The 26109-nt window shown below is 45.6% G+C and overlaps 1 protein-coding gene across 1 annotated transcript in view; it reads left to right on the top strand.

Moving 5' to 3' along the window:
* The window catches only part of PRICKLE1 (prickle planar cell polarity protein 1), an 86604-nt gene that overhangs the window by 222 nt on the left and 60273 nt on the right, over positions 1-26109 (top strand). The gene's annotated exons all lie outside the window — the stretch shown is intronic.

Raw genomic sequence — 26109 nt, 5'->3', positions numbered from 1 at the left:
TCGCTGCAGCCTTCCCTGCTGAGGAATGTCGGGCTCCCTGTCCCCTCCATACACCCCCGTTATCGGTGCCATGTCTCCCTCACACACTCTAGTCGGGTCACCAGTTGCTGCATTAACCCTTCACTCCGAGCAGTCCCGCTAGGCGTTGCTCGGCAGCGCTCCCTGGCGGCGGGAGAAGGGACAGCAGGCTGGATGGGGCATCTACAGAGAAGTGTCCTGTCACTGATGTCCCTGGAAGGATCAGGAACAATAGTCTCATTAGGAGACCTCCTCATCATAGCACTGAACTGTGTGTGAGCATCCAAGCACAGCTAACTGCTCCCCTGAGTGTGCCAGCCTCATCTGCCTCCCAGCAGTGTCCCCCCATAGGGAGATCTGGGGAAGGGGGTGCTTGTTCTATCATCATGCAGCAAGTGTTATCCTTAGTGTTGGTGTCCCCCCCATAGGGAGATCTGGGGAAGGGGGTGCTTGTTTCATCATCATGCATGTGAAGACAGTCAGAGAGCCCTGCTTATAGATGTCATCATCCTGTCTATGGGATCTGTCAGGGTGGAGGAGCTGCAAATCATCTGCAAACTCTCCTCCCTGGGGGCACAGAAAGGAGATCTAAGTGCCTTTTTGGGACACTAGTAAAGTCAGACAAGGCGGCATCACCTCCTCTCCTATCTGCCTGTTTAGTGTGTGTGGCAGGGACAGCAAAAGTGTGCTTAAACTGCAGACAGCTTAGGAAAACAAAGCTAATCTTTGTGTCAGTATTGGCAGTGTGTTGTGATTTCTATAGGGGCAGCCAGAGGGTTCCAGTCCTGCTTGGATCAACAGGGATCACTGCTGAAGGTTGATGGAGCTCTGAGTGGAGTCCCTGCTTTGTGTCTATGTGTGTGTGTGTAAGACAACTTGCTAAACATTGCTTTGTTTCACAGTGAAGTCATGCCAGGCTCCATCCATTAAAGATAAGGATCTGGGCTTTAATGATACATAAGTCCAGGCATGGCAGTGCTGGGTGAATGTGTTACCCGTTAAAGGAGAGAAAGCTTTTTAATTCCTGTATTGATTCTCTCTTAGTGAGAGTTGCAGCAGCATGATTGATTATAAACTGGGGACATTTGGGAGGGGGGTAGTCAAGGGTTGGCTAAAACATTCCGTCACTTTGGGCTGTTTCCCGTTGCACTGAAAACGTATCTTTTGAAACTGTTTTTTTTTTTTTTTTTTTCATGTTAAAAGTTTATGTAGCAAAGACCTCTCGCGTAGACCCTGCCTGCGATTTTATTTCATACTTTCGAGCTGTGCTTGCAGATATATGGAGGAGAATATATATATATATATATATATATATATATATATATATATATATATATATATATATATATATATATATATATATATATATATATATATATAAATTTTTAGTGTGTATGTTATATAATGTGTAAAGTGGACTGAGCATAACGTATGCCTGTGATGAAAAGTGTCTTCCTTTTTTGATTTTAACAAATTGTGGTAATCCATGGAAATACAAGCTTCATTTTTCAGCTTCGGTCCTAGTGCAGACATTCTGCAACTGAATATAAATGGGCTGATTTTTCTAAAAATGGAGCACTCTGAATCTGGAGCAGCTGCATGGTAGCCAATCAACTTCTACCTTTAGCATGTTCAATTAAAGTTTTGACCAAAAAACAAACCTGGAAGCTAATTGGTTTCTATTTATTTTTTTCATTTGTTGCATGATTGTGATTGCATTAAGTTGCACCATCAATTTACGCAGTGCTTTACATATATTGTGCATTCACATCAGTCCCTGTCTTTAAGGAGCTTACAGTCTAAAGTCTACTCCACATTCATATATACACATAGTAAGGCCAATTTAAGCAGGAGACACTTATTCTACCAGCATGTCTTTGGAGCTGCACCAGATTTTGCACACTTCAGTTTTAGTAAATCCCAGAGTCTCTGCACTTTATTCCTGTGCTTGCACAAATTCCCAAAGTAATTTATACATTAGTAAGGGAGTAGAGGGGTGCTCGACATAATTTAGGATCCATTCCCAAGACCCAGAGGTAAATATGTCAGACTAGAAAGTCAGCACACCCACAAATGCCTAATGCAAAAATAGGTTGTATTAAAGATACTTGAACAAAGGCAGAATATGATAGTAGTTATCCATATATCTATGCAGCCTATGAATATAGCATACATCAGGGCTCTCCAAACTTTGTAAACAAAGGGCTACTTTACACTCCTTAGGGGGCTGAACTGTGCCCACTAGGGAGTAAATAATGTCCCATCATTGGTATTAGGGGGAGAAATGATGCCCCCATTGTTTATTGTCGGTGGGAGTAATAGTGCCCCTGTCAGTTTCGGTGGAAGGAATAGTGCCCCCATCGTTGGGAGGGATAGTGCTCCCTCCCGCCGTTGGTGTCGGTGGGAGGAATAATGCCCCCCCCCCCACCGTTGGTGTCGGTGGGAGGAATAATGCCCCCCCCCCCCGCCGTTGGTGTCGGTGGGAGGAATAATGCCCCCCCCCCCCCGCCGTTGGTGTCGGTGGGAGGAATAATGCCCCCCCCCCGCCGTTGGTGTCGGTGGGAGGAATAATGCCCCCCCCCGCCGTTGGTGTCGGTGGGAGGAATAATGCCCCCCCCCCGCCGTTGGTGTCGGTGGGAGGAATAGTGCCCCCGCCGTTGGTGTCGGTGGGAGGAATAGTGCCCCCCGCCGTTGGTGTCGGTGGGAGGAATAGTGCCCCCCGCCGTTGGTGTCGGTGGGAGGAATAGTGCCCCCCGCCGTTGGTGTCGGTGGGAGGAATAGTGCCCCCCGCCGTTGGTGTCGGTGGGAGGAATAGTGCCCCCCGCCGTTGGTGTCGGTGGGAGGAATAGTGCCCCCCGCCGTTGGTGTCGGTGGGAGGAATAGTGCCCCCCGCCGTTGGTGTCGGTGGGAGGAATAGTGCCCCCCGCCGTTGGTGTCGGTGGGAGGAATAGTGCCCCCCGCCGTTGGTGTCGGTGGGAGGAATAGTGCCCCCCGCCGTTGGTGTCGGTGGGAGGAATAGTGCCCCCCGCCGTTGGTGTCGGTGGGAGGAATAGTGCCCCCCGCCGTTGGTGTCGGTGGGAGGAATAGTGCCCCCCGCCGTTGGTGTCGGTGGGAGGAATAGTGCCCCCCGCCGTTGGTGTCGGTGGGAGGAATAGTGCCCCCCGCCGTTGGTGTCGGTGGGAGGAATAGTGCCCCCCGCCGTTGGTGTCGGTGGGAGGAATAGTGCCCCCCCCCGTTGCTGTCGGTGGGAGGAATAGTGCCCCCCCCCCCCCCGTTGCTGTCGGTGGGAGGAATAGTGCCCCCCCCGTTGCTGTCGGTGGGAGGAATAGTGCCCCCCCCCCCCCGTCGTTGTCGGTGGGAGGAATAGTGCCCCCCCCCCCCCCGTCGTTGTCGGTGGGAGGAATAGTGCCCCCCCCCCCCCGTCGTTGTCGGTGGGAGGAATAGTGCCCCCCCCCCCCGTCGTTGTCGGTGGGAGGAATAGTGCCCCCCCCCCCCCCGTCGTTGTCGTTGGGAGGAATAGTGCCCCCCCCCGTCGTTGTCGTTGGGAGGAATAGTGCCCCCCCCCGTCGTTGTCGTTGGGAGGAATAGTGCCCCCCCCGTCGTTGTCGTTGGGAGGAATAGTGTCCCCCCCCGTCGTTGTCGTTGGGAGGAATAGTGTCCCCCCCCGTCGTTGTCGTTGGGAGGAATAGTGCCCCCCCGTCGTTGTCGTTGGGAGGAATAGTGCCCCCCCCCCGTTGGTGTCATTGGGAGGAATAGTGCCCCCCCTGTTGGTGTCATTGGGAGGAATAGTGCCCCCCCCCCCCCCGTCGTCGGTGTCATTGGGAGGAATAGTGCCCCCCCCTCCCCGTCGTCGGTGTCATTGGGAGGAATAGTGCCCCCCCCCATCGTTGGTTAGCAGTATACAATGTGTCCAATCCAAGTGGAAAGGATAACACATTGTGCAAAAATTAAATTGCATACTAAGGTGGTAAAGGTCTGGTAAAGTCCAAAAATCAATCTTCGTGCATAGAGAACCCCTTCCTCGAGTAGAGCTTGAGCTGAACCTCTGTGCATGCAGAAATGAATGTCCCTTAGCCAATCAGTAATGATCTCATTATTTTAGTTGCTCCATATGAATGCAAGATGAAGTCTGACTGACTATATAGGTTTCTGCAAACTATTCTATCTAATATTTTCAGATTTGTTGTTTTGGTTAAGTGAGTTATCAGCTGTGATTGTTTTACAATATGTACATTTTTTTTTTTTGGTTACTATTTTTTGTTTTGCATCTTTATTTTTAAACACATGACTGTGTATAGTTTTAGAGTGCATATGTTGCATAGAACACTTCCATCTGTCTTTTTAGCAGCCCAGGATTACGAGGGTGTGAGTTTCAGAGTGTTTGCCCAAATGAGACTCCAGATGTGGGAATTCAGCTGTTCCCTGTCACTTTGGTGACAACTGATCTTTTTCCAATAAACTTTGCTTTCACCATTTTGCTCAACTAGGTGTCAATGTTCCGGTACTTTGCGTCAGTAAAAAAATATATACTAGACCACTGGGAGATGTCTGTTTGTCTATCTTTCTCTCCTATAATCGGACACTTCTATTTTATAAAGCTGGTTGTAGACCATGGGAAGTAAGCCATGTGCTCTTTAGTCACCTCCTTGGAATTCTTGGTCTTCTGGTCACAGGCATTTGTCTATCTCAAGTCTAGATGCTGTCTTTATCAACATAGTCCTGGAAGAATGAGGCAGTATTTGAGGAATCCTCTTTATTAAGCAATATTTACTCTCACTGGAGGTATTAAACAGTAACCATTTATCATTCTGTCAGGCTAGGTTGGGTTTAGTCTGACTTCAATATGGTCTCAGTTTATGATGACTGTCTTTTGCCCTTGGACAGAGATCTATCATTGTTCCTCTGCTGGAGGTCTAAAGGAAGGAAAAAAGAGGCTGTGGGTGATGCTACAAGTATTTTTTTTTTTTTTTTTATGTAGTCTGACTGACGGGAAACCCTAGTTGGGACTCCTTAATAGGTTTTAGAGTAGAAGAAAGAGTTTAAATCCGAAACAGATTTCACCGTAAGCACAAATTCTATAAAACATGGTTTACTTGTAGCATGACAGAATGTTTAGAATAGAATGTCTTTTCTGGAAAGTGTTTTGATTATGTGACATGGCCTTTTTTTTATTTTTTATTATAACTGTTCCTTTTTCTCTCTTTGGCAAATAGTGTCTTATCCACACTAGCAGTGCCATCAACATTTTTTCTGCGTACGGTTTCCAGTGTCCGTTACTGTGGCTAAGGCAAGTGGTGATTAGGAGACGCTGTTCAGAAAAGCAATTAATATACCTCCAGTGACAGATTCAATCAGTTCTGCCACAGAAAGCCAAGACAAGTAAAACAGTTTATCATGTTTTATAATCAGATGTGTAGGAAGCTGCTGTTTGTCTGGATTATAATAGGAATTGGAATGAGTTAAGCTCTGAGCATTTGCAGAAATGTGCCGTACGGTCAAAGAAAAAAAAAAAAAAAAAAAAACTTTGTATGGTTAATGGTTTAGCTATTAAGATTAGAGGCAGATGTGTGTCTTAAAAAAAGCAACAAGGGAGTCTGTTCTTGACAATATCCCATAGGGATCAGGGGCACAGAGGTAAACCTTCATTAGTCTGTGACTCTTTAGGCCCATGTTACTAGCAAAGGTAATTATTTATGCCAAGCCTAGCAGCAGCTGAGCCAGACTTTTCTGCTTAATGATATTTTGCTTTATTAGTTACAGAAAGCTGTTCTTTACAATGACACATTCATACACTAAAATAACTTGTTAGTTTAAAAAAAAAAAAAATGCAGTGAAGCAACCAATCATATTTTAGGTTTCCATAGTTAAAACTGTTCAAGGGTAGGAATGTCCAAGCTTCTCAGAATCCACTCTATAAAAAAAATAAAAAGCCTTTCCTATGAACAGCACCAGCCTGGCACACTCTAGACATGCAGAATTATAATCTGAGTGCTACATAGGACTCCCCTTTCAAAACCCCAGATATAACTAACAAGGGGCTCTGCCATACCATTGTCCAAGCAGATGGGGAGGGTTCATGTGCAAATGTCTATTGTATTCTTGTATAGCTGTGACATTTGCCTGTTTACCTAATGCAGAATGAAAGTAAAAAAATAAAAATAAAGCCTGTTCTAAAAGTATTTTGAGAAATATCCCACCAGCAATTTAGCAAATGAATTGGTTAAAAATAAATGCAAGGGTTCCCTTTAGTCAGCATCTTTTGCCCGATCCTTCTCGTTTTAGGTCTTGGGTTATGAGAGGTTACTTATTCACTCTGGGACTTTTATATAGAGTTTTCTCTGTAGTACTGGAATGCAGATGCTGGAAGGTTCCCACCCTATCCTCCACTTGTGGAGTGGCCTACTCAAACCCAACAAATTTACTCTTCCATCTCTACTTATCAGTGACTTGTTGCTTTTGTTTGAGAATTTTGTCAGGACTTCAGCTTCAAATTGTAGAAATGTGTAGAAGAATGCAAACCACAAATAAACGTCAGGCTTTTAACATAATGTGAATATGAAATTGAAGGCTGAAATTCCTTTCTTTAAAGTGATTGTAACGTCTCTATTTCTCTAAAAAAAAAAAAAAAAAAAAAAAAAAAAAAAAAAATAATAATAATTTTTTTATCACAAACATATGTTATACTTGCTCCGTTGCAGTGGTTTTGCATGGAGCAGCCCAGATCCTTCTCTTCTGGGGTCCCTCTTCAGTGGTGCATGCTCCATGTAGTCTGACTGGAACTTAACCTAAAAAGTTCCACTTTTCCAAAAGTACAAGGTGAGAAAAGTGGTAGTTTTGGCCCTCTCTTGCCTGCAACCTCCTGAGATGCATCACAAATCCCAGGAGAATGCAGGACCAGTCCTAATGCTCAGTTCATCTTGTGTATGTGCAGTGGGGAGCTGGCTGTGAAACAGCAGAAAGTCACAGCCAACGTCCCACAAGCAAGGTGATGGCACCAGGGACCCAAAGACTGGTAAAGAACTGTCCCGGGGTGATGACAGTGCTAGACTCCTGGACTGGTAAGTGTTTTATTATAAGCCAAAAGCTACAGTATATATAGCTGCTGACTTTGTAGTTCATTTTTAAAGTGACAATGCTTTCCCTTGGAGCCATTGCTGACCACCTGCTGAAAGTGCTAGTTGCTTGCCGGTCATGTTGAAGTTAGGGTTTCAATAGATTCTGGGCCCGCTATTACAGCAAGTAAAGTCAGATCCTCTCCTTGTATGTGTACTTGTTCCAGGTTTGCAACTTGGAGTGTTAAAGTAAAACTAGGTAAAGCTTTGTTCTTCTTTTTGGATAGAGTAAGGAGTATAACCCCTGTCAGTTTTTTTTTTTTTTTTTTTTTTTTTTTTTTGTCATCTGTGTCCTATTGTGCAGATTTCCTTTCACTTCCTGTCCCATAGTTAAAACCCCATTGGAAGATTTCCCCTCTATATTACTTTTCTGGGGAAAATCCAAATGATGGGATTTTGTTTCAGTGATGAAGATTAACAGGACAAAAAGAGAGGGTAAATCTCTCTACCGGGGGTACCGGCAGCAATAACAACTGACAGGTGTTCTAATCCCTCTCCACTCTATCCAATGCAAAAAGAAAATCTTTGCTTTTAGTTATTAAAGTTTGTTGGACCATCATGACAGCCAAGCAATGAGTTTTCAGAGGAACAGCTATGACAACAGTATCTCATTTTGTCACAAGTGTCAAGAAAACACATACTTGTAAAGAATATTCTGAATAAACCAAAAAAACTGCCTATGCAGATAAGGGCATCCATAAATAAAACCCAAAATGGCGAAACTGTGCAGCTTTGTCCAAGGATGAATAATGCCCTTGATCTATACCAGAGGTCTCCAGACTTTCTAAACAAAGCGCCAGTTTACTGTACTTCAGACTTTAGGGGGCAGACTGCATATTGGGAGTAAAAATTGTCCTGGCATCAGTGGAAGTAAACCACGCATCTCTGTTATTGGGGAGAGGAATCGCACCCTATTGGTGTCATTGGAAGGAATAGTTACCCATCATTGGTATCAGTGGGGGGAATGGTGTCCCATTGTTGGTGTCAATGGGGGGGAATGGTGCCCCATTGGTGTCAATGGGGGGGGAATGGTGCCCCATTGGTGTCAATGGGGGGGGGGAATGGTGCCCCATTGGTGTCAATGGGGGGGGGGGGGGAATGGTGCCCCATTGGTGTCAATGGGGGGGGGGGGAATGGTGCCCCATTGGTGTCAATGGGGGGGGGGGGAATGGTGCCCCATTGGTGTCAATGGAGGGGGGGAATGGTGCCCCATTGGTGTCAATGGGGGGGGGGGGGAATGGTGCCCCATTGGTGTCAATGGGGGGGGGGGGGAATGGTGCCCCATTGGTGTCAATGGAGGGGGGGGGGGGAATGGTGCCCCATTGGTGTCAATGGGGGGGGGGGGGAATGGTGCCCCATTGGTGTCAATGGGGGGGGGGAATGGTGCCCCATTGGTGTCAATGGAGGGGGGGAATGGTGCCCCATTGGTGTCAATGGGGGGGGGGGGAATGGTGCCCCATTGGTGTCAATGGGGGGGGGGGGGGAATGGTGCCCCATTGGTGTCAATGGGGGGGGGGGGGAATGGTGCCCCATTGGTGTCAATGGGGGGGGGGGGGGGAATGGTGCCCCATTGGTGTCAATGGGGGGGGGGGAATGGTGCCCCATTGGTGTCAATGGGGGGGGGGGGGGGAATGGTGCCCCATTGGTGTCAATGGGGGGGGGGGGAATGGTGCCCCATTGGTGTCAATGGGGGGGGGGGGAATGGTGCCCCATTGGTGTCAATGGGGGGGGGGGAATGGTGCCCCATTGGTGTCAATGGGGGGGGGGGGAATGGTGCCCCATTGGTGTCAATGGGGGGGGGGGGAATGGTGCCCCATTGGTGTCAATGGGGGGGGGGGGGAATGGTGCCCCATTGGTGTCAATGGGGGGGGGGGGAATGGTGCCCCATTGGTGTCAATGGGGGGGGGGGGAATGGTGCCCCATTGGTGTCAATGGGGGGGGGGGGAATGGTGCCCCATTGGTGTCAATGGGGGGGGGGGGGGAATGGTGCCCCATTGGTGTCAATGGGGGGGGGGGGGAATGGTGCCCCATTGGTGTCAATGGGGGGGGGGGGAATGGTGCCCCATTGGTGTCAATGGGGGGGGGGGGAATGGTGCCCCATTGGTGTCAATGGGGGGGGGGGGGGGAATGGTGCCCCATTGGTGTCAATGGAGGGGGGGAATGGTGCCCCATTGGTGTCAATGGAGGGGGGGAATGGTGCCCCATTGGTGTCAATGGGGGGGGGGAATGGTGCCCCATTGGTGTCAATGGGGGGGGGGGAATGGTGCCCCATTGGTGTCAATGGGGGGGGGGGGGAATGGTGCCCCATTGGTGTCAATGGGGGGGGGGGGAATGGTGCCCCATTGGTGTCAATGGGGGGGGGGGGAATGGTGCCCCATTGGTGTCAATGGGGGGGGGGGGGAATGGTGCCCCATTGGTGTCAATGGGGGGGGGGGAATGGTGCCCCATTGGTGTCAATGGGGGGGGGGGAATGGTGCCCCATTGGTGTCAATGGGGGGGGGGGAATGGTGCCCCATTGGTGTCAATGGGGGGGGGGGGAATGGTGCCCCATTGGTGTCAATGGGGGGGGGGGGAATGGTGCCCCATTGGTGTCAATGGGGGGGGGGGGGGGGAATGGTGCCCCATTGGTGTCAATGGGGGGGGGGGGGGAATGGTGCCCCATTGGTGTCAATGGGGGGGGGGAATGGTGCCCCATTGGTGTCAATGGGGGGGGGGGAATGGTGCCCCATTGGTGTCAATGGGGGGGGGGGAATGGTGCCCCATTGGTGTCAATGGGGGGGGGGGAATGGTGCCCCATTGGTGTCAATGGGGGGGGGGAATGGTGCCCCATTGGTGTCAATGGGGGGAGTTGGGGGGAATGGTGCCCCATTGGTGTCAATGGGGGGGGGGTGGGGGGAAATGGTGCCCCATTGGTGTCAATGGGGGGGGGGGGGGTGGGGGGAAATGGTGCCCCATTGGTGTCAATGGGGGGGGGGGTGGGGGGAAATGGTGCCCCATTGGTGTCAATGGGGGGGGGGGGGTGGGGGGAAATGGTGCCCCATTGGTGTCAATGGGGGGGGGGGTGGGGGGAAATGGTGCCCCATTGGTGTCAATGGTGGGGGGGGTGGGGGGAAATGGTGCCCCATCTTGGGTGTCAATTGAGGGGGGGGGGATGGTGCCCATTGTTGGTGCCAGTTGGGAGGAATAGTGCCTCAAGGGCTGGAATGGCAAGCAAAGGGCTGCATTTTGCCCACAGCCGCAGTTTGGAGACCATTGATCTATGCCTCCTTTTATTTCTACTTTTGTTTCCCTCCTTGCCCCCTAAGACCTGGCAAATACCTTTTTATTACATCTTCATATGCGTGCATCTTGGCAAGGGAGGAGGGGCAGGGCAAAAATATAAGGGGACTAAGTCTGCTTGTGCCCTTCAGGGCTCTATTGTTGCAGAGAATGGTGCCCCAAATTTCTGCTGGGGAACCAACACTGGGACTGTATCTCTGGTCTCGAAGGTTCCTCTCTGACCTTTACATCACTACTGTATACTACTAGGACATGAGATCCGAGTGAAAGCTGTTGTGGGACATGGATATTGACACTTGTGCATATCTGAATATCTTGTAAAAGTTCCCTTTGTGCATTAAAGCTGAGGTGTAGCTAAAGAGAAACCAAACAATCCCTACAGCTCACTCACCTGTGATGAAGTATGTCCCACCTTGTGCAGGCAGCTGGATCCTGGGGAAATTTTCACTGCAGTGATGCTCCTCTTGTGTCTGAACATCCAGTGTTGTAATGGTTAACAGCTTTGGGCCTTCTTGGCTCAGACAGGTGCCAACCCCACAAATTGCTGTGGACAACAATATGAGTGTTTGTTCTAGACAAGCCATGTACACATGCTAACTGGCCTCTCAAATTACCGCACCTTACATCTTTATCCTCAAAGTGAATTTCTCTCGGCTTTTGTATCACTGCGGCAGCCTGTTACAATGTTTTGATTTTGGTAATGTTTGTTATTTGCATCTTAGGACCCTTTCACATATACATATTTGCCAACACCCCTTTAAGCCTCGTTCACCAGGGCCTTGTCACCTATCCATACACCCTGTAAAGAGCTGTCAAGCAAACATGGCCTTTCACATGGGTGTTCGGATAGCTACGCCTCTGTGAATGAGCCTTTATAACATGTGCAATACTGCATGCATTTTTGTGCGTTTTTATCTGTTTCTGTACATTTTATAGTCTTTCCATGGAGCAGATGTGTTAAAACTATGCAAAACCTCATAATTGTATAAATGCACAGAAATGCAGCATGTCTATTTTTTTATTTTTTTTTGCAGTGTAGATTTAACGTGCCCATTTTAACCTGCAGGGCATAGATGTGAACTAACCACATATATGGCATTTCATTGAAATACATTTTCCTAGAATAAAATACTTGTAAGCGGGCTTCACTATAATTTACAATAACTGTTTTTTACAACATTCTTTCTCTCTTATCTCCTTGTTTGGATGGTATTGTCTGCCAGCTAAAGGTCATTGTGTAAATACTTTTATCAGTGAAATATACAACTGTGTCTGCTGACTGCTACAGGAATGGCCTGGATATTTAAAGATCGATTCATCTGGAATAGGATAAATAACAAAGGTTTGGCTTTCAGGAGAATTTTAGGCATTCAAATGGTGTTCCACCCGCACTTTTTTTTTTTTTTTCTTTAAGTCAGCAGCTACAAATACTGCAGCTGCTGACTTTTAAAATGGTGACACTTACCCGCCCAGCGAGCCCGCGATGTTGGCACCCGAAGCCGATCTCTCGATAGTCTCTCGGGTGCTGCCGCCGCCATCTTGGCTATGGGAATCAGGAAGTGGAGCCTTTCGGCTTAATTTCCCGGTTCCCTACTGTGCATGCACGAGTCGCGCTGCGCAATAAGGATGGTCCCCGCTGTCTCTGGGATCCGTGTGTTTCCCAGCAGGCAGCGGGGGACTTTCGGAAAGGGGCGTAGATTCTGCGGAAAGGGGCGTACCTTCTGCAGAATCTACGCTGGAAGTGGGTGCAGGTACCTGTACTGTACAGGTACCTGCACCCCCCCTCCCCCCTGGAAGGTGCCAATTGTGGTGCCGGAGGGGGGGAGGATTCCAATGAGCGGAAGGTCTACTTTAGGGTGGACCTCCGCTTTAAGACCACCTCTCAAAAGTGGGTGGAACTCTGCTTTAAGCTAGGCATGGATGGCTCGACATGCAAGTTCTGCGAGGCCCTCCCCGCCTCAGCAAAGCTAAATTAAACATCAACTGAGTTGAGTTATCGGCCAAACATATAATCAGATGCACTCGCTGTTCAGTAGTGGAGATGTTTAGTAGGGATCGAGGAATCAAGTGACTACTTTTGTTCAACCTGTGGGGCTGAACAGTGAAATCAAGCTGTGGGTGGCCAGGCCAGTGCTGCGAGGAAATAGACCCTAAAAGCAATGGTGGATTGGATCATTATACAGATGATGATTATTATTAAGTTACTTTATATAGCGCCATCAATTTACGCAGTGCTTTACATATACATTGTACATTCACATCGGTCCCTACCCTCAAGGAGGTCTAAGGTCCCTAACTCACATTCATATATATTAGGGACAATTCACCTACCAGCATGCCTTTGGAGTGTGGGAGGAAACCGGAGTACCCGGAGGCAACCCACACAGGCACAGGCAGAACATGCAAACTCCAGGCAGGCAGTGTCGTGGTTGGGATTCAAACCAGCGACCCTTATGTTTTATGGATTTCTATTGGCTTGGTTTATGATGGAGAAAGAAGAGTGCTGTAGGCAGATATCTCGTCAAGGGCAGACACTGAGATATTGTCCCAGGCATGGATGTACCAGTACTTTTGAATAATGGCCTTAAATTCATTGTGAATAAGTTTTTGCTTAATGTAAAATGTAAAGGAGAAACTTGTATCTGTCCCAATTGGGTAGATTTGCTCTTTCTTAACCCTGGCAACTGCTGTCACTGGGACTGAAATTGAGGGAAAAGCCAAGTTCTTAGGTTGTCACAGAACTAGCTCTTTATTTTTTATTTAAATCAGATTTTTTTTTCTATGGAGTAAAAATCTATCTAAAGATAGTTTCTATTTAAGATACATTAATAGTTTAGTTTATTCAGCATGAAATGGAACTTAGTTATGTATCATGATGTATATTCTGCAATATTGAAATTTTTGGTAAACTCATTCAATGAATCCAAGCTCTGCAAACTGAGATAACCTGCACTGTATTGATGCATTCACACAATTTCACAGTAACCATGAGATCAAAGTTCAGGAATATTCCTTTATCCCATTGTTTTGCAAATCTATGTACACTACAAACTGAATCGGTTTTGATATCGCTGTTTTACAAACCTGACAACTTATTATTCTAAATAGGAAAACTTCATTTTTGTTTGCAAAAATTAAAGATTCTAGCTACCAGCAAGAAATGAGTCCTTACATTTAAAGAGCACCTGTCATTTTAGATCCATCATGGCAGCGCCTCTTACCGGGCATCCACTCAGCCTCCACGTCCCTCACCTTGTTGTGTCACTGCCACATCACCAGCTGTACCATTAAAGTGAATGGGACTGTTTGGTGAGTCAACAGCGGGTCAGAGGATGAGTCGCTGTGGGACAGATGACAGTTGCTCTTTAAAAATTATGATTTAAATAGAGTTGATTTAAAATCAAGCCTTTTTACTAGTGATTTCAATCAAATGCACCCTGAAGGAAATCTTCCAATATGAACTCTTGTTTTTTTTTTTTTATAGTAGTCTGAGGGGATTTTTCTCAAATTGGAGAGGTTTTATCTCGCTTCCTGTTGTGATTACAGGACAGGAAGTGAAGGGCAGTCTCCTCATTGAGACAGAAAAAAAAAAGCCATGCTATGCATTAAGGTAAAAAACCTTTAAAGTGACGCTAAACGCACTTTAATTTACATCATCCCTTCTATTTCTGAATATGAATGATGGCATTGTAATTATTTTAATAAAAAAACAGGGAAACATTAGCAGGGGGAGCTTCTTGCCCCCTGCTGCTGGTCACATAAAAAAAAAAAACAGCCTTTTGGCACAGAGTAAAAATAATATCCATAAACTGTTTTAAATTGTCATACAAATATATATTCCAAATCAAATGTTTATTTTTTGGCAATAACATGGTGTGGGTGGATTTCTGCCAGTCATGCCCCTCCAGCCTGTGTCTTATTAGACTTCATGTACACGGGATGTTTTAAAACCTCTCCTGAACAATGTAACCGACGTTCTAATGTATTTGCTTTTTAGAAGCGTTTTTTGCATTGCAAATAGTCAAAAATGTATCTCCATCATCACCTCTAAGTGAAAACATGGCTGAATGCGAGTTACCACGTTTACACACATTTACAAGCTGTTACAGGCGTTTGGCGTTTCAAATGCCTCTGAACATCCGTCCTGAACACTTTTTTTATTTTATTTATTTTTTCCCTAAAAAATGCTTCTAACCTCACCTGCCTAGAAATGACTATAAACAACTCGGTGTACATGTGCTGATAAGAGAACAACATAGAGGTGAGTTCAGGGGCAGCTGAAAAAAAATGCCCAACTGCTCCTAAACATCCAGCAGCAGCCTAAAAGGGAGATGAAGCTTCCATCAATCTACATTTAATATCCTGCCCCTATTGTGTTTAGCTGGTTAGTGGGCATGGAGGAGGGAGAGAGTGGGCTGTCATTTTGCCACTGTATACACCCACATTTGTGACTCTATAGTCACGTGCTGCTCACATATGATGGGGAAGAAATGTTAAGCATAGGAACTCGCTGAAAACTGAGCATGTGCACTAGCTGCCAAGACTGACCTGCAAAATCCCTAGCTGAATTGGGGACATGGACAAAAGGGGGCACTAGAGAGCAGCAGGATCAACCATGTTTTTTTGCAGAATGTAGAAAATGAATCCCGTAGTGACTGTGTGAGTATGAACAGCATGTAACTCTGCATTTATTAATCATTTTTTTTTATGGCGTGAGTTTAGTGGTTCCTTCAGTGTGCAGCTCACCCTTCAGCCACTCCTTATACTCACCTGAGCTTGATCCCAATCCAACGATGTGCGCGATGTGCTCCTGGGTCTCCCCCTCCTCATTGGCTAAGATGTGGCAGCGGAGGCATTGGCTCCCACTGTCGTCAGTCACTGCCAGTGAGGACCAAGCGGGTCCAAGTCATGCTCTGTGTGTCTTATACACCTGAGTGTCTCTAGAGCAGCCAGCTCTATAAACAAGAGGAACATTTGCTCATCCCTTTGATCTGCAGATGAAGAAACCAATACAAAAAGAAACAATATTTATTTTTATTTTAGTGTTTCAGAGGCTGAGCAATGTTAATAAACATTGCCAGGTGCTTTTTTATTTTTTATTTTTTATTTTTAAAAATTTTGACAGCTCCAATTACGGACTTTAAGACTTTAACTCTTCAGCTGTCAGAGGAAACCCACTGACCGCTCAAAGAACTGAAAAGTATCGGTTTCAGGTATTGTTGCATTTGTATGAGTACCAATACTTGTGAAAATACTCGGTATCGGCACCGATATCGGTGCAACCCTATCTAGAACCCTGGGGCTCCATTAAACCCTGGCTGAGAAAGCTGTTTTAGACCGTTCTATATCTCCTGGTTTACACTCGGCCAACCCTCCCCTTTTTTTTTTTTTTTTTTTCCCTGTAAGTCCATCACTGACTCTGGTATCCCGTTTATGTGCAAGTTAGAGAAAAGACGGAGCAGAGAGGGATCCTTCACTTCCTGTTCTCCTGGAATTGAAACAGGAAATTAGGAAATTCTGCCAGAATGAGGAATTCCCATGTTTGACGGTTCTCCATTGGATGATTAGACCTCACCTCTTGCTCTAGTGACCACTCCCAAATTCAGTGATTTGGACAAAAACAATGGTAAATCTCCCCAGCAGGAACACAGACAGCAATACAAAAAAATAAGTTTTGCCTTTATACTTTAACATGTAATGCTGTATCTTTCGCTCATCTGAAAGAACTGTAGCCAAGCAATTTTCAGTGGTCGGGACTTGGATAGCCAAAATGCATACATTTACTTCCAAGCCCTGTTTGTGAGATTCTGAGCACTTCTGCCAACAGACACATTCAGGATGTGTAAAAAGCTTGTCCAGTAAATTTCTGACTGGTACATGCTGTGAGCTCATACAGTGTGGCCTGGAGGAGGTAGTGTTTACTCCTATGGAAATCTGCCATATTACATTGAATTCTCAGTGGACCGAGTAGATTCAGTTGATGGGGTTAAATTCTGAATGTTTGCTGAACCCGAAGACTTCTTTCACACTGAGCCACCCTGGAAGTCAGCAATAAACCGGCGCTATTCTTGGCTCCATTTTAGCTGTGCTATTTGACCGCTAGCGGGGCGGGTTTAACCCCCCACTAGTGGCCCGAAAAGGGGTTAAATCTGCCCAAAAAAGCCACTGCACTTTTCCGGTGCTGCCCCATTTTTTTTAATCGGCAGGAGCGGTGTATTCACCGCTCCTACAACGCTGCAAAGAAGCTGCTGGCAGGACCTTTTGTGACTCCCTGCCAGTGCTGCGCCCCAGTGTGAAAGCACTCGGGTTTTCACACTGGGTTTGCAGCTGAAGCTTTTTTCAGGCGCTATGCAGGTGCTATTTTTAGCGCTGTAGCGCCTGAAAAAGTCTGTGAAAGGGGTCTAAAGTTGGCCATACGCTTATATTATATATCTATCTCTCTCTATTTATTTTTTTTCCCAGCCTGTGTGAATGGACAAATCTTCACTGTGCCTGTTCTGTTTGGGCAAAATGTTTCCATCTGATGCCTTCAATTTTCCAATAAAAGGATATTGGGCAGGAGTGGGTCCATCGCATAATATTTTCACCTGGAAACTGGTCAAAATGTGCATAGTTTATGGCCATCTTTAGGGCCGGTTCACACAGCGAGGCGAGGCGAGGCGACACGGCTCGCCTCGCCTCGCTCCCGCAAGTCGCCCCCATTCAGTACTATGGAACCGTTCTGAGAGGAGCGACTCGAGTCGCTCCGACTCAGAAAAAAGGTTCCTGTACTACTTCGGGGCGACTTCGGGGGCGACTTGCATTGACTTCTATACAGAAGTCCTCTGCAAGTCGCCGCTGAGCTCCCCGCAGGTCGCGGCGAGGTAAGTCGGAGACGCCTCGCCGCGCATCGCTGTGTGAACCGGCCCTTAAAGTGATTGTAAAGGCTTGTTTTAAAAATAAATAAATACATTTAAAAAAAAATAACAAACATGTCAAACATACTTGCCTCCACTGTGCAGCTCATTTTGCACAGAGTGGCCCTGATCCTTGACTTCTGGGGTCCCCCAGCGGCTCCTCCCCACATCAAATAACCCCCCAGGAGAGGCGAGTCCAGCATTTGCGTCCATAGACACGAATGCCGGACTTGGCCCCGGCGCCTGCATCACTGGATTTGATTGACAGCAGCAGGAGCCAATGGCTGCTGCACTGCCATCAACCCAGCCAATCAAGAGCCGTAACCCCGTGCAGAGAGGGACAGCACATCTCCGCCGAGGCAAATACGGGGCTCAGGTAAGTAAAACGGGGGAGGGGGGCTGGAGGGGGGGGTCGTCACTACCAGAAGTTTTCACCTTAACGCATAGGATGCATTAAGTTGAAAAACTCAAGGGTTTACAACCCATTTGAGATTATGCACGCTGAAAGGCGATATGTTTATATGCATTGGATGGTGATTGTGAATGTAATTTTGTTCCACATTAAAGTGGACCTGCAGTCTATTTTTCAACTTTCCATCTATTAAATCTTCTGCCCTTGTTTTAATGTTGGATAGTAAAACCTTTTTCTTTCTGCCATCTCTCCCTTTCCCTCTCAAGGCCAATGAGAGCTGCAGAGCTTTAGGCATCTGTGTAAATCCATGATCGAGCAGCCGCTTCAGCTGCCCACGGTTAAAATGGATGCAGCCAGACTTAGTGGAGGGAGATTTCTGCAGCATATTTGGCAAGTACAGAATCACAGTGTATATATAAAATATGCAAAGTGGTTGGAGGGAAGCTTCAGAATGGCAAAGCTGTTTTAATTACAAATTATGTGAGCATACTGCAGTTCCTCTTGAAGAAGGCCATAGATATCAGAGGGTGGTCAGACATGCAGGGATGATCCAACCACCCTCAGGCATCTGTGTTGGCCAGCTCATCCCTTACCATGAATGGTTGCTTTATTATATGTCTAGATGTTTTTCCGCTGAGCTACAGCCGGAGGTGTCTGCGGGGAGCTAATGGACATTAGATTGTCACCTTAGACAGTCACTAATGTCTTTAGAAACCTTTACCAGTGTCTAATTAATTTTTATGTCTGCAGTTGTTTAGCAGGGATTAGAACTACACTGTACAATTATAGACCCTTTTATATTGCCTATATATAGTAAAGTCTCTCCAAATATGTATGTGAGCAATGTATTAAAAAAAAATTGAACAAGTTAATTTGGAGGTTAGAATAGTACATTGAAGTACGTGTGTAGCTCTACATGCAGCTAAACCCTCCTATTCTGCAGCAAGGCAGACTGAGTGTCATTTTGAAGTTTGATTAACAAAACAGTGTGGGGTGAAACTATTGAGAGGAAAAAAGTTACATATAATCCTGTATATGAAATATACAGAAATATAATAAGCTGAGCTGTAGATGGCAATAAGTAATTCTCACCAGCAATGCTTCATTTAGGGCAGTGGTTCTCCACTCCTGTCCTCGGGACCCAGAAACAGGCGAAATTTTAAGTATTACCATAGTAAATGCAGACAAGAATAATGCAATCACCTGAGCAGCAAATTATATCACCTCTGATGTATTTCCGTTATCTGTGAATGGGTCCTGAGGACAGGCGTTGAGAACCACTGGTTTAGGGGATGCAAGTTTCAGTCCAACCTGTGCTCTGATAGCTGGTTCCTCCTTTCAGTCTCTAAGATGGAGTTCCCAGGGTGCACCTGTTTCTCTTCCTTAGACTGAAGAATGATGGGAACATTGTTAAAGGTGAACAGTTTCGGAAAAAAACGTAAATTTACCACTGCCATCTTGTGATCAAATCTGATATTGCAGGCAAAACAACTTGAAGCGGATGTTAACCCTCACATATACTCAGTGAACTGAACAGCCTCAGATGATACACAGAGATGAAGCCAATCTCCCTACATAAATTTTACATGTATATCTGCTGTCTTCAGCTTTATATAGTCTTTAGAAAGTTCAGATCGTGTTAGAAGTTCTCTTCCTGTTCAGCACTGCAGTGAAGACAGCTGATTGGAGGAAAGGCACACACCCCCTCATCTCATGGGTAGACACTTTCAGCTCTGTTCGTTTTGAATAGTTCAGCACGCTGCTAATCTATTTATTTATAGCAGCCTCCCCAACAAATAATTCAGGCTGCTTTTATCTCAGTTGACAGAGAACTTGTCAGAAGTTATCAGGCTGATAACAGAAGAACGGAGCAGGAGATGGCTACGGGACATGGTGCTTTGAAGAGTGCTAAGAAAACTCTGTAGATCTGTGTGCCCAGCTCAAATTTCATGAATCTGGTTTACATCCACATTAATCACTTGCCTGCCACACTTTTACTGTGGCAGATTGGCTCTATCGTGCGGAATAACATGCCCCAGTATTATCTGCCATCCTAAATCAAAACCTTTGAGAGCATCCATAGTAGAAGCACATGCATAATAATGGATAGAGGGCAGGTGAGCCTGGAAGGGAGTCCACCCCTACTTAGAGGCACAGGGGCACGCTGGACAGCCAGCATATGGCACAATGGCAGCAAAGGTGTCCAGTGCATCCCCTCACCAGTATTCCAGCAGTACAAACGAATGGCCACTGCCCCACCTATAACTGGCCTTTGCAGCAAGGAGCATATGGAATGGTGACGCAAATCAAACAAAACCATAGAAAATTCTCAGCTCAGCTTACCAGCCAGTGGCTCTGCAGCTTTTGCCTGTATTTGCAAATGTGTGCACACTAAACCCCTGTGTTTAACACAAATTCCTAGATAGGATAATTGGGTTTCAGGCTGGCTGGGAATTTTCTTTGGGTTTGTTTGACAAGCGTCACCCTTCCATGTGCTACTGGCTGCAAAGGCCAGTTCTAGGTGGGGGCAGTGGGCATTTGTTTGTAAGATCAGCTAAAACCTGCACCCAACTTGTGTGTGGCATACTTGAGAGGACTTCAATTTGTGTTTTAATCTGCACTTATTTATTGAGCAAAAGCTTAAATCCATCAATGAAAAAGCAGTACTTCAGGCATGTTACAAGCAGGTAGGCCTTGTTCACACAAATGCTCATTGGAAGCATTCACACAGGCCTAATACACACTGGATGTTCAGACCCTAGTTGATGAGTCTTGTTTAGGTGTGGATAGAAGGCACAGGTGCACCGTACAGCCCTGGTGTCAGCAGCATGTACAATTCAGAGAGGTAGAAAGCTGCTGTGGCTGGACGGTGGACTGAATGATATGAACGATTAGGACACTATGTGCCCAGGGATGAATACCCGGGACACAAGAAGTCTGTGTTTGGGGCTAGAGTTTGGCCGACATTTTGGCTTTTTTTTTTTTATTAATAGTCATCGGCCAATTGTGCTGATAAAAAAGGCTGATTTAAACTTCAGTGTGACTTGCAAATAACTTCTGTAATAGAAGTCAATGCAAGTTGCCTGAAGACTTCCGTGGAGCGACTTGTCTTCTATCTGTGCAGCCTGCCAAGTCTGAGAAAAGAAGCTAAAGATGTACAATGTTTATACTTATCAATAGACTGAACTCAGTGTGTAGGAGTTTTCAGTTTAACCATTGAAAGCCTAAATCTTTTCTGACACTTATTGCTTACAAGTAAAAATCCAGTATTTTCTTCTAGAAATCTATAACTCAGATAGCGGCCGATGAAGGGGTTAAATGTGCCCGTGTCGCACCGCTGCTGAATCACTTTGCAGGCGCTTCAGCAGCCATGCCCATTAATTTCAATGGGCAGGAGTGGTGGAGGAGCGGTATACACCACTCCAAAGATGCTGCTTGCAGGACTTTTTATTTTTTTAACATCCTGCAAGCGTATGGCCTCAGTGTGAAAGCACTCGGGGCTTTCACACAGACTGCAGGGGAGCCATTTTGCAGGCACATTACAGGCGCTATTTTTAGCCCAAAAGAGCCTGAAAAACGCCCCAGTGTGAAAGGGGTCTAACTGTTAGATTTTATGAGATGAAGGGGAAAATAATCGGCATCATATATCGGTTTCTGTGATTTCTAAGCATCGGCCAGAGAAAAACCCAAATCGGTCTACCTCTATTCAAGGCATTTGGACCTAAACATTGGCACCACTTGGTGCTCTGTCCAAACACCGCAGCTTTTAGCCTCTCATAGTTACAGCCTGCTGGTGTTCTGCCATATAGTGTCCGGCCATCATATAGTGTCCGCACCGTACTGTGCATGCGCAGTACGGAGCAGACGAAGCTTCAGAAAATCTCAGAAGCTGAACAGCGCCTGCGCAGTGAGTGGAGGTGGTAGCCCCACCATCCAAGCGGACATAGGGTTGTGAATATTAGAGGGCCCCTCGCGGGCAAGCTTCGCTCGCCTCGCTGCGCTCAGCTCTTTTATATTCCTACTCTATGTCCACTTGGATAGTGGGGATAGAACCTGGACTCACGGCGTTCATCCTCTGCAATTTTCAGAATCTGTGTTGCTGTGTACTGCACATGCGCAGTACGCAGCGAACACTATCGGATGGAGGACCTTATATGATAGGACACTGGCAGTGGGGCTGGATGGTGCACTTGTGCCTTCCCCTGCACCTAAATGCTGGAGTCTCATGCATCCGTGTGCATAGGGCCAAAAGAGTATACCGACACTTCTAGGTTTATTGGAAATGGCATAAATCGCATCACTGCATTCACCATCCTGGCTGCAATAGCCATTGGCCATTTAGTGACTTAAACCTTTGCCTTCCCTAACAAGAGAGTAAAGCCTGATGCACACAATTTTTTAAATTTTTTTTTTTTTTTCAATCCAATTTGCTTAATGAAAGAAACTTAACACAAGCAATGCTAGTGCGGTGATCTCCCCTGCTGTGCTATATGACAGGTGGCCTGTCTCCTGCCAGAAGATACTGTTCATTGGCTGCCTGTGCTGATTGGATGGCCATCAGATGCTGGTTTTCCAGCATGCCCATTGGACAAAAGCTAGCCATGAAACCGGCTTCTGTAGAACAGACCGCTATACACATGGGCCAAAAGGCTGCTTCCTGACCATTTTTAGCCTGCGTGTACGAGGCTTAATAGCAGCTGGGGATGAAACGCGGGAGCTGGGCGCCTGTACAAAAGCCTTAGCAAAGGATTGGAGTAGTTTAATATCCCTTTTACATGAAGTCCTGTAGTTCATTAGAATGACAAACTTGTTCACAAATCATTTTTGTCCCAAGTTTGTTGTAGTTGAAAATAAACTGTGGTGATGTGTAATTGTTGCTGAATAATTACACTGTTCCGTTCTTTAAAGGCATATGGAGTCAAGTACTTGATGTTGGTCATGCTTTAATCATGAAGCCGGTTCCTTTGTGATTATATAAACCCCAATGTGTCTCTTGCATAATTAATGCTTGTATACACCCTGTGTAAAACATTGTTTTGGCTTGGGTTGTTTAATAATATTTGATTAAAACAGATGGCTGGCTTGTTATAGTACATTCATGTTGTTACCTGTAGTAAACAGGATCTGTATTGCTGCCCCCAAGGTACACAATTCAGCATTCTAGAGGGTGCTATATAAACTACACTAAAACGACTACATTTCATCCCATTAGGGGGAATTCACTTGGTTTTATTACTTCATTTTATACAGGCAGTCATGTCCTAGTGCATGAGATGGACATTAGAATTCTAGAAAATCTTTAATATGATTTAATACAGGCATAATCTGTTTGGTCTTCTGTATTTTATTTACAATTACTGAACACTTCAGTAGTATTCTGCAGCACTAGAATAAAACATGGTGGACAACATAATGCAATGCTATCTTTTAAAGCCCAATTCTAGGAAATATAAAAAAAACACCTTTTCAGTGGGGCCGCCCCACACTGGTTAAATGTTCATGTAGGTCTTGGGGATGGGAGAAGCAGTTTTACTTACCTGATTCTCCACTTCCTAGTATACGGCCCTCATCTATGCTGCAGAAGTGGACTCTTCCTCCGTGTCCAGTGGAGGACTATAATATGGGGAAAAGAGATTGGTCTTGCAGCACTGAAGCCTGTGGAGCTGAAGATCAGATAAGCAAGAGTGTATTTCCCTGTCCTTGTTTACATGGAGTTCAGCTTTAACCAAGATGCACCGTTACTTCTAAAAAGGAGTTACCCTATGGAACTATGGCCCCCCCATTTAAAAAAAATAATAAAAATGTAGCGGCAATTATTTAAAAGTACATCTATACTTTTTAGGGCTAGGTTCACATTTTTCTGTTTTTATACGTTTTTAACTCTTTGATTTGCATTCTGCAGATGGTAAAAGTGATTACAGGAAGATATCTGCTTCCAAATTCTGACAGGACCAGTTTTGTTTTTGTTTTTTTTTGTTTTGTTTTTTAATCGTTCATACAATAACACTTGTATATTTAAGAGATGAAAAGGGAGCAAAGGAGGGGAGTTTGCTGGTTTATTACACATTAACCGCTTTCCGACATGTGATAGTGGCAGAATGGCTCTCCTGCGCAAATTCGCCTTCGCTGTACAGCGGGCGCTTTAAGGTGGCGCACGCAACCGCCACGTCACTCGCAATCGCTTCTGACAGAGCCAGAACAGGATTTGTGTGTGTAAACACACAAATCCCTGTTCTGTCAGGAGTGAGTAGAGAGAGATCTGTTCCTAATGCTTAGGAACAGCGATCTCTCTCCTCCCCCAGTCAGTCCCATCCCCTCACAGTTAGAACACCGGAGGGAATACAATTTAACACCTTGATCGCCCTTAGTGTTAACCCTTTCCCTGCCAGCGACATTTTATACAGTAATCTGTGGCTATTTTTAGCTCTGATCGCTGTATAAATGTCACTGGTCCCAAGTGTCCGCTCTGCCCGCCGCAATGTCGCAGTCAGTATAAAAATTGCAGGTCGCCGCCCTTACTAGTTAAGAAAAAGAAAATGCCATAAATCTATCCCCTATTTTGTAGACGCCACAACTTTTGCGCAAACCATATTGGCCTAAACTGATGAAGAATTTATTTGTAAAACTTTTGTTTATAGCACAAAAAATAAAAACCACCAAGGTGATCAAATGCCACCAAAAGAAAGCTCTATTTGTGGGGGGAAAATTTTTGTTTTGTGGTAAAAGTTTGTAAATTTTGTTTTGGGTAAAACATCAGACGGTTTTCATATCGCAAAAAATGGCCTGGTCAGGAAGGGGGTAAAGTCTTCTGGGGCTGAAGTGGTTAAAATGCATCTAAAGCAAGTTTCAGAAGGAAGTGTGAAATACCCGGTCAGGTGTTGGTTGCTATCCTGGTGACCATTTTGACTGGGGCAGAAAATGAAGGTAAATCCAAAGAGGGACTTCCGTTCTGTAGGAACTGTAGAAGAGGGCTTTTTGCCTCCCTTCTTTGAGTCTCTGGGACAAGAAGTGAAGGTGACCCCTCTGTGAAAGATGAACAGAAAAAAACAAAACCTGATGGGAGTTTTAACAGTTCCATGCTTTGCCAAGTCCTAATAAAAAGCTTTCAGATATACAGGAGAAGTATGGGCTTGGAGAAAAATAAACTATTCCCTCTCCATGCTGTAGCATTGGTGTGATGCTGCAGCTGTCCCACGTTGGCTCTAAGAGAACTGAGAGATCACATGACCACTGATTGCTTTTCTCTCTTCTCAGAGTAGAAAGCAGTGACGGTCAGTCACCGCTCTGCTCTTCCAGTGCTGGAGGGGGTGGGGACAATTGGCTTTGGCTCTCAGCCATGCATGGAGAGCTGGAGCCAGATATGAGTCAGGCAGTTGAGTAGATCTTGACAATAAGCTCCAGATTCTTCCAGAGCCTGGAGCAGCTCTGTAACCTCAGCTGACAGTGGCCATTTGCCCGATGTCGGTTGATTCTGGGTCACAGGAGAGCAAAAGTAAATGCATTCCTGTTTCCCAGAAAAGTATGGCCAAAAAAGCTTAAGCTGCAATAATACAGTAAAGTCAATTGCATGCTTCACGTGTGCTGCAAACTTTGTCTATTTGTGTCTACTTATTACTCAAATGGTAGTCAAGTTGCTTTAAAACTCCTCACTATATGGCCTTTCCAGTATACTTAAACAGTTTGTCTTTTTTAAAGCTGTGCCTTCTCGTCAAATGTTGACCCGTCTCCCAGGAATGACAGTCACTTTCAACAGATTTCAGATCAAAAACAAGGATTGTTATTTCAGTTGTTTTGGTTTTAAAGTGTTGCCCTTTCCAAAATCTTGCCTGACTTCCCTCACTTAAACAAAGTATCTTTATTCCAGGATCTGCACTTATGTTGCACATATTATTGACTGTTGATGTTTTAAGAGCCTGAGCAAGCTGGAAAGTTAATTAGGACAATGGATGAAATCGACAACGTGTTTTGTAGTAACCAGATATTTTTCAGCACGAAGAACATTTGGTTCCCCAGTAAATGTGTAAACTTTTTACATTCACCTTGTTTGCTACTCTGTGCCACTTGTAGGGGCCCAGCCCCTACATCCATACACTGATTAAAATATAATGTCAGTCCAGTTGATGGAGATTAAAGCTACCCATAGGCACCAGGGTGTGTTTTTTTTTTTTTTTTTTTTTTTTTTATTTTTTTTTTTTTTATACTTTGGGACACTGACTTGGAACAAAATACAGATAAGTTCAGAGTGAAGTGAGAACTGATTCTGTGTTTTTAAAAAGTTATGGAGCCTTTGGATCAGAATGACAGCCCTGGTCCTTTATGGAAGAGTGGCAAGAAAGCCATTGTTGCAAGTAAACCATAAGAAGTCCCGTTTGCAGTTGTAAGAAGCCATATG

This window comes from Lithobates pipiens, unplaced genomic scaffold, assembly GCF_037356315.1.
Source record: "Lithobates pipiens isolate NorthernLeopardFrog02 unplaced genomic scaffold, aLitPip1_a1.2 Scaffold_8, whole genome shotgun sequence".
Classification (NCBI taxonomy): domain Eukaryota; kingdom Metazoa; phylum Chordata; class Amphibia; order Anura; family Ranidae; genus Lithobates; species Lithobates pipiens.
Note: the sequence above shows the minus strand (reverse complement) of the source record. Positions and strands in the feature narration are given on the sequence as shown.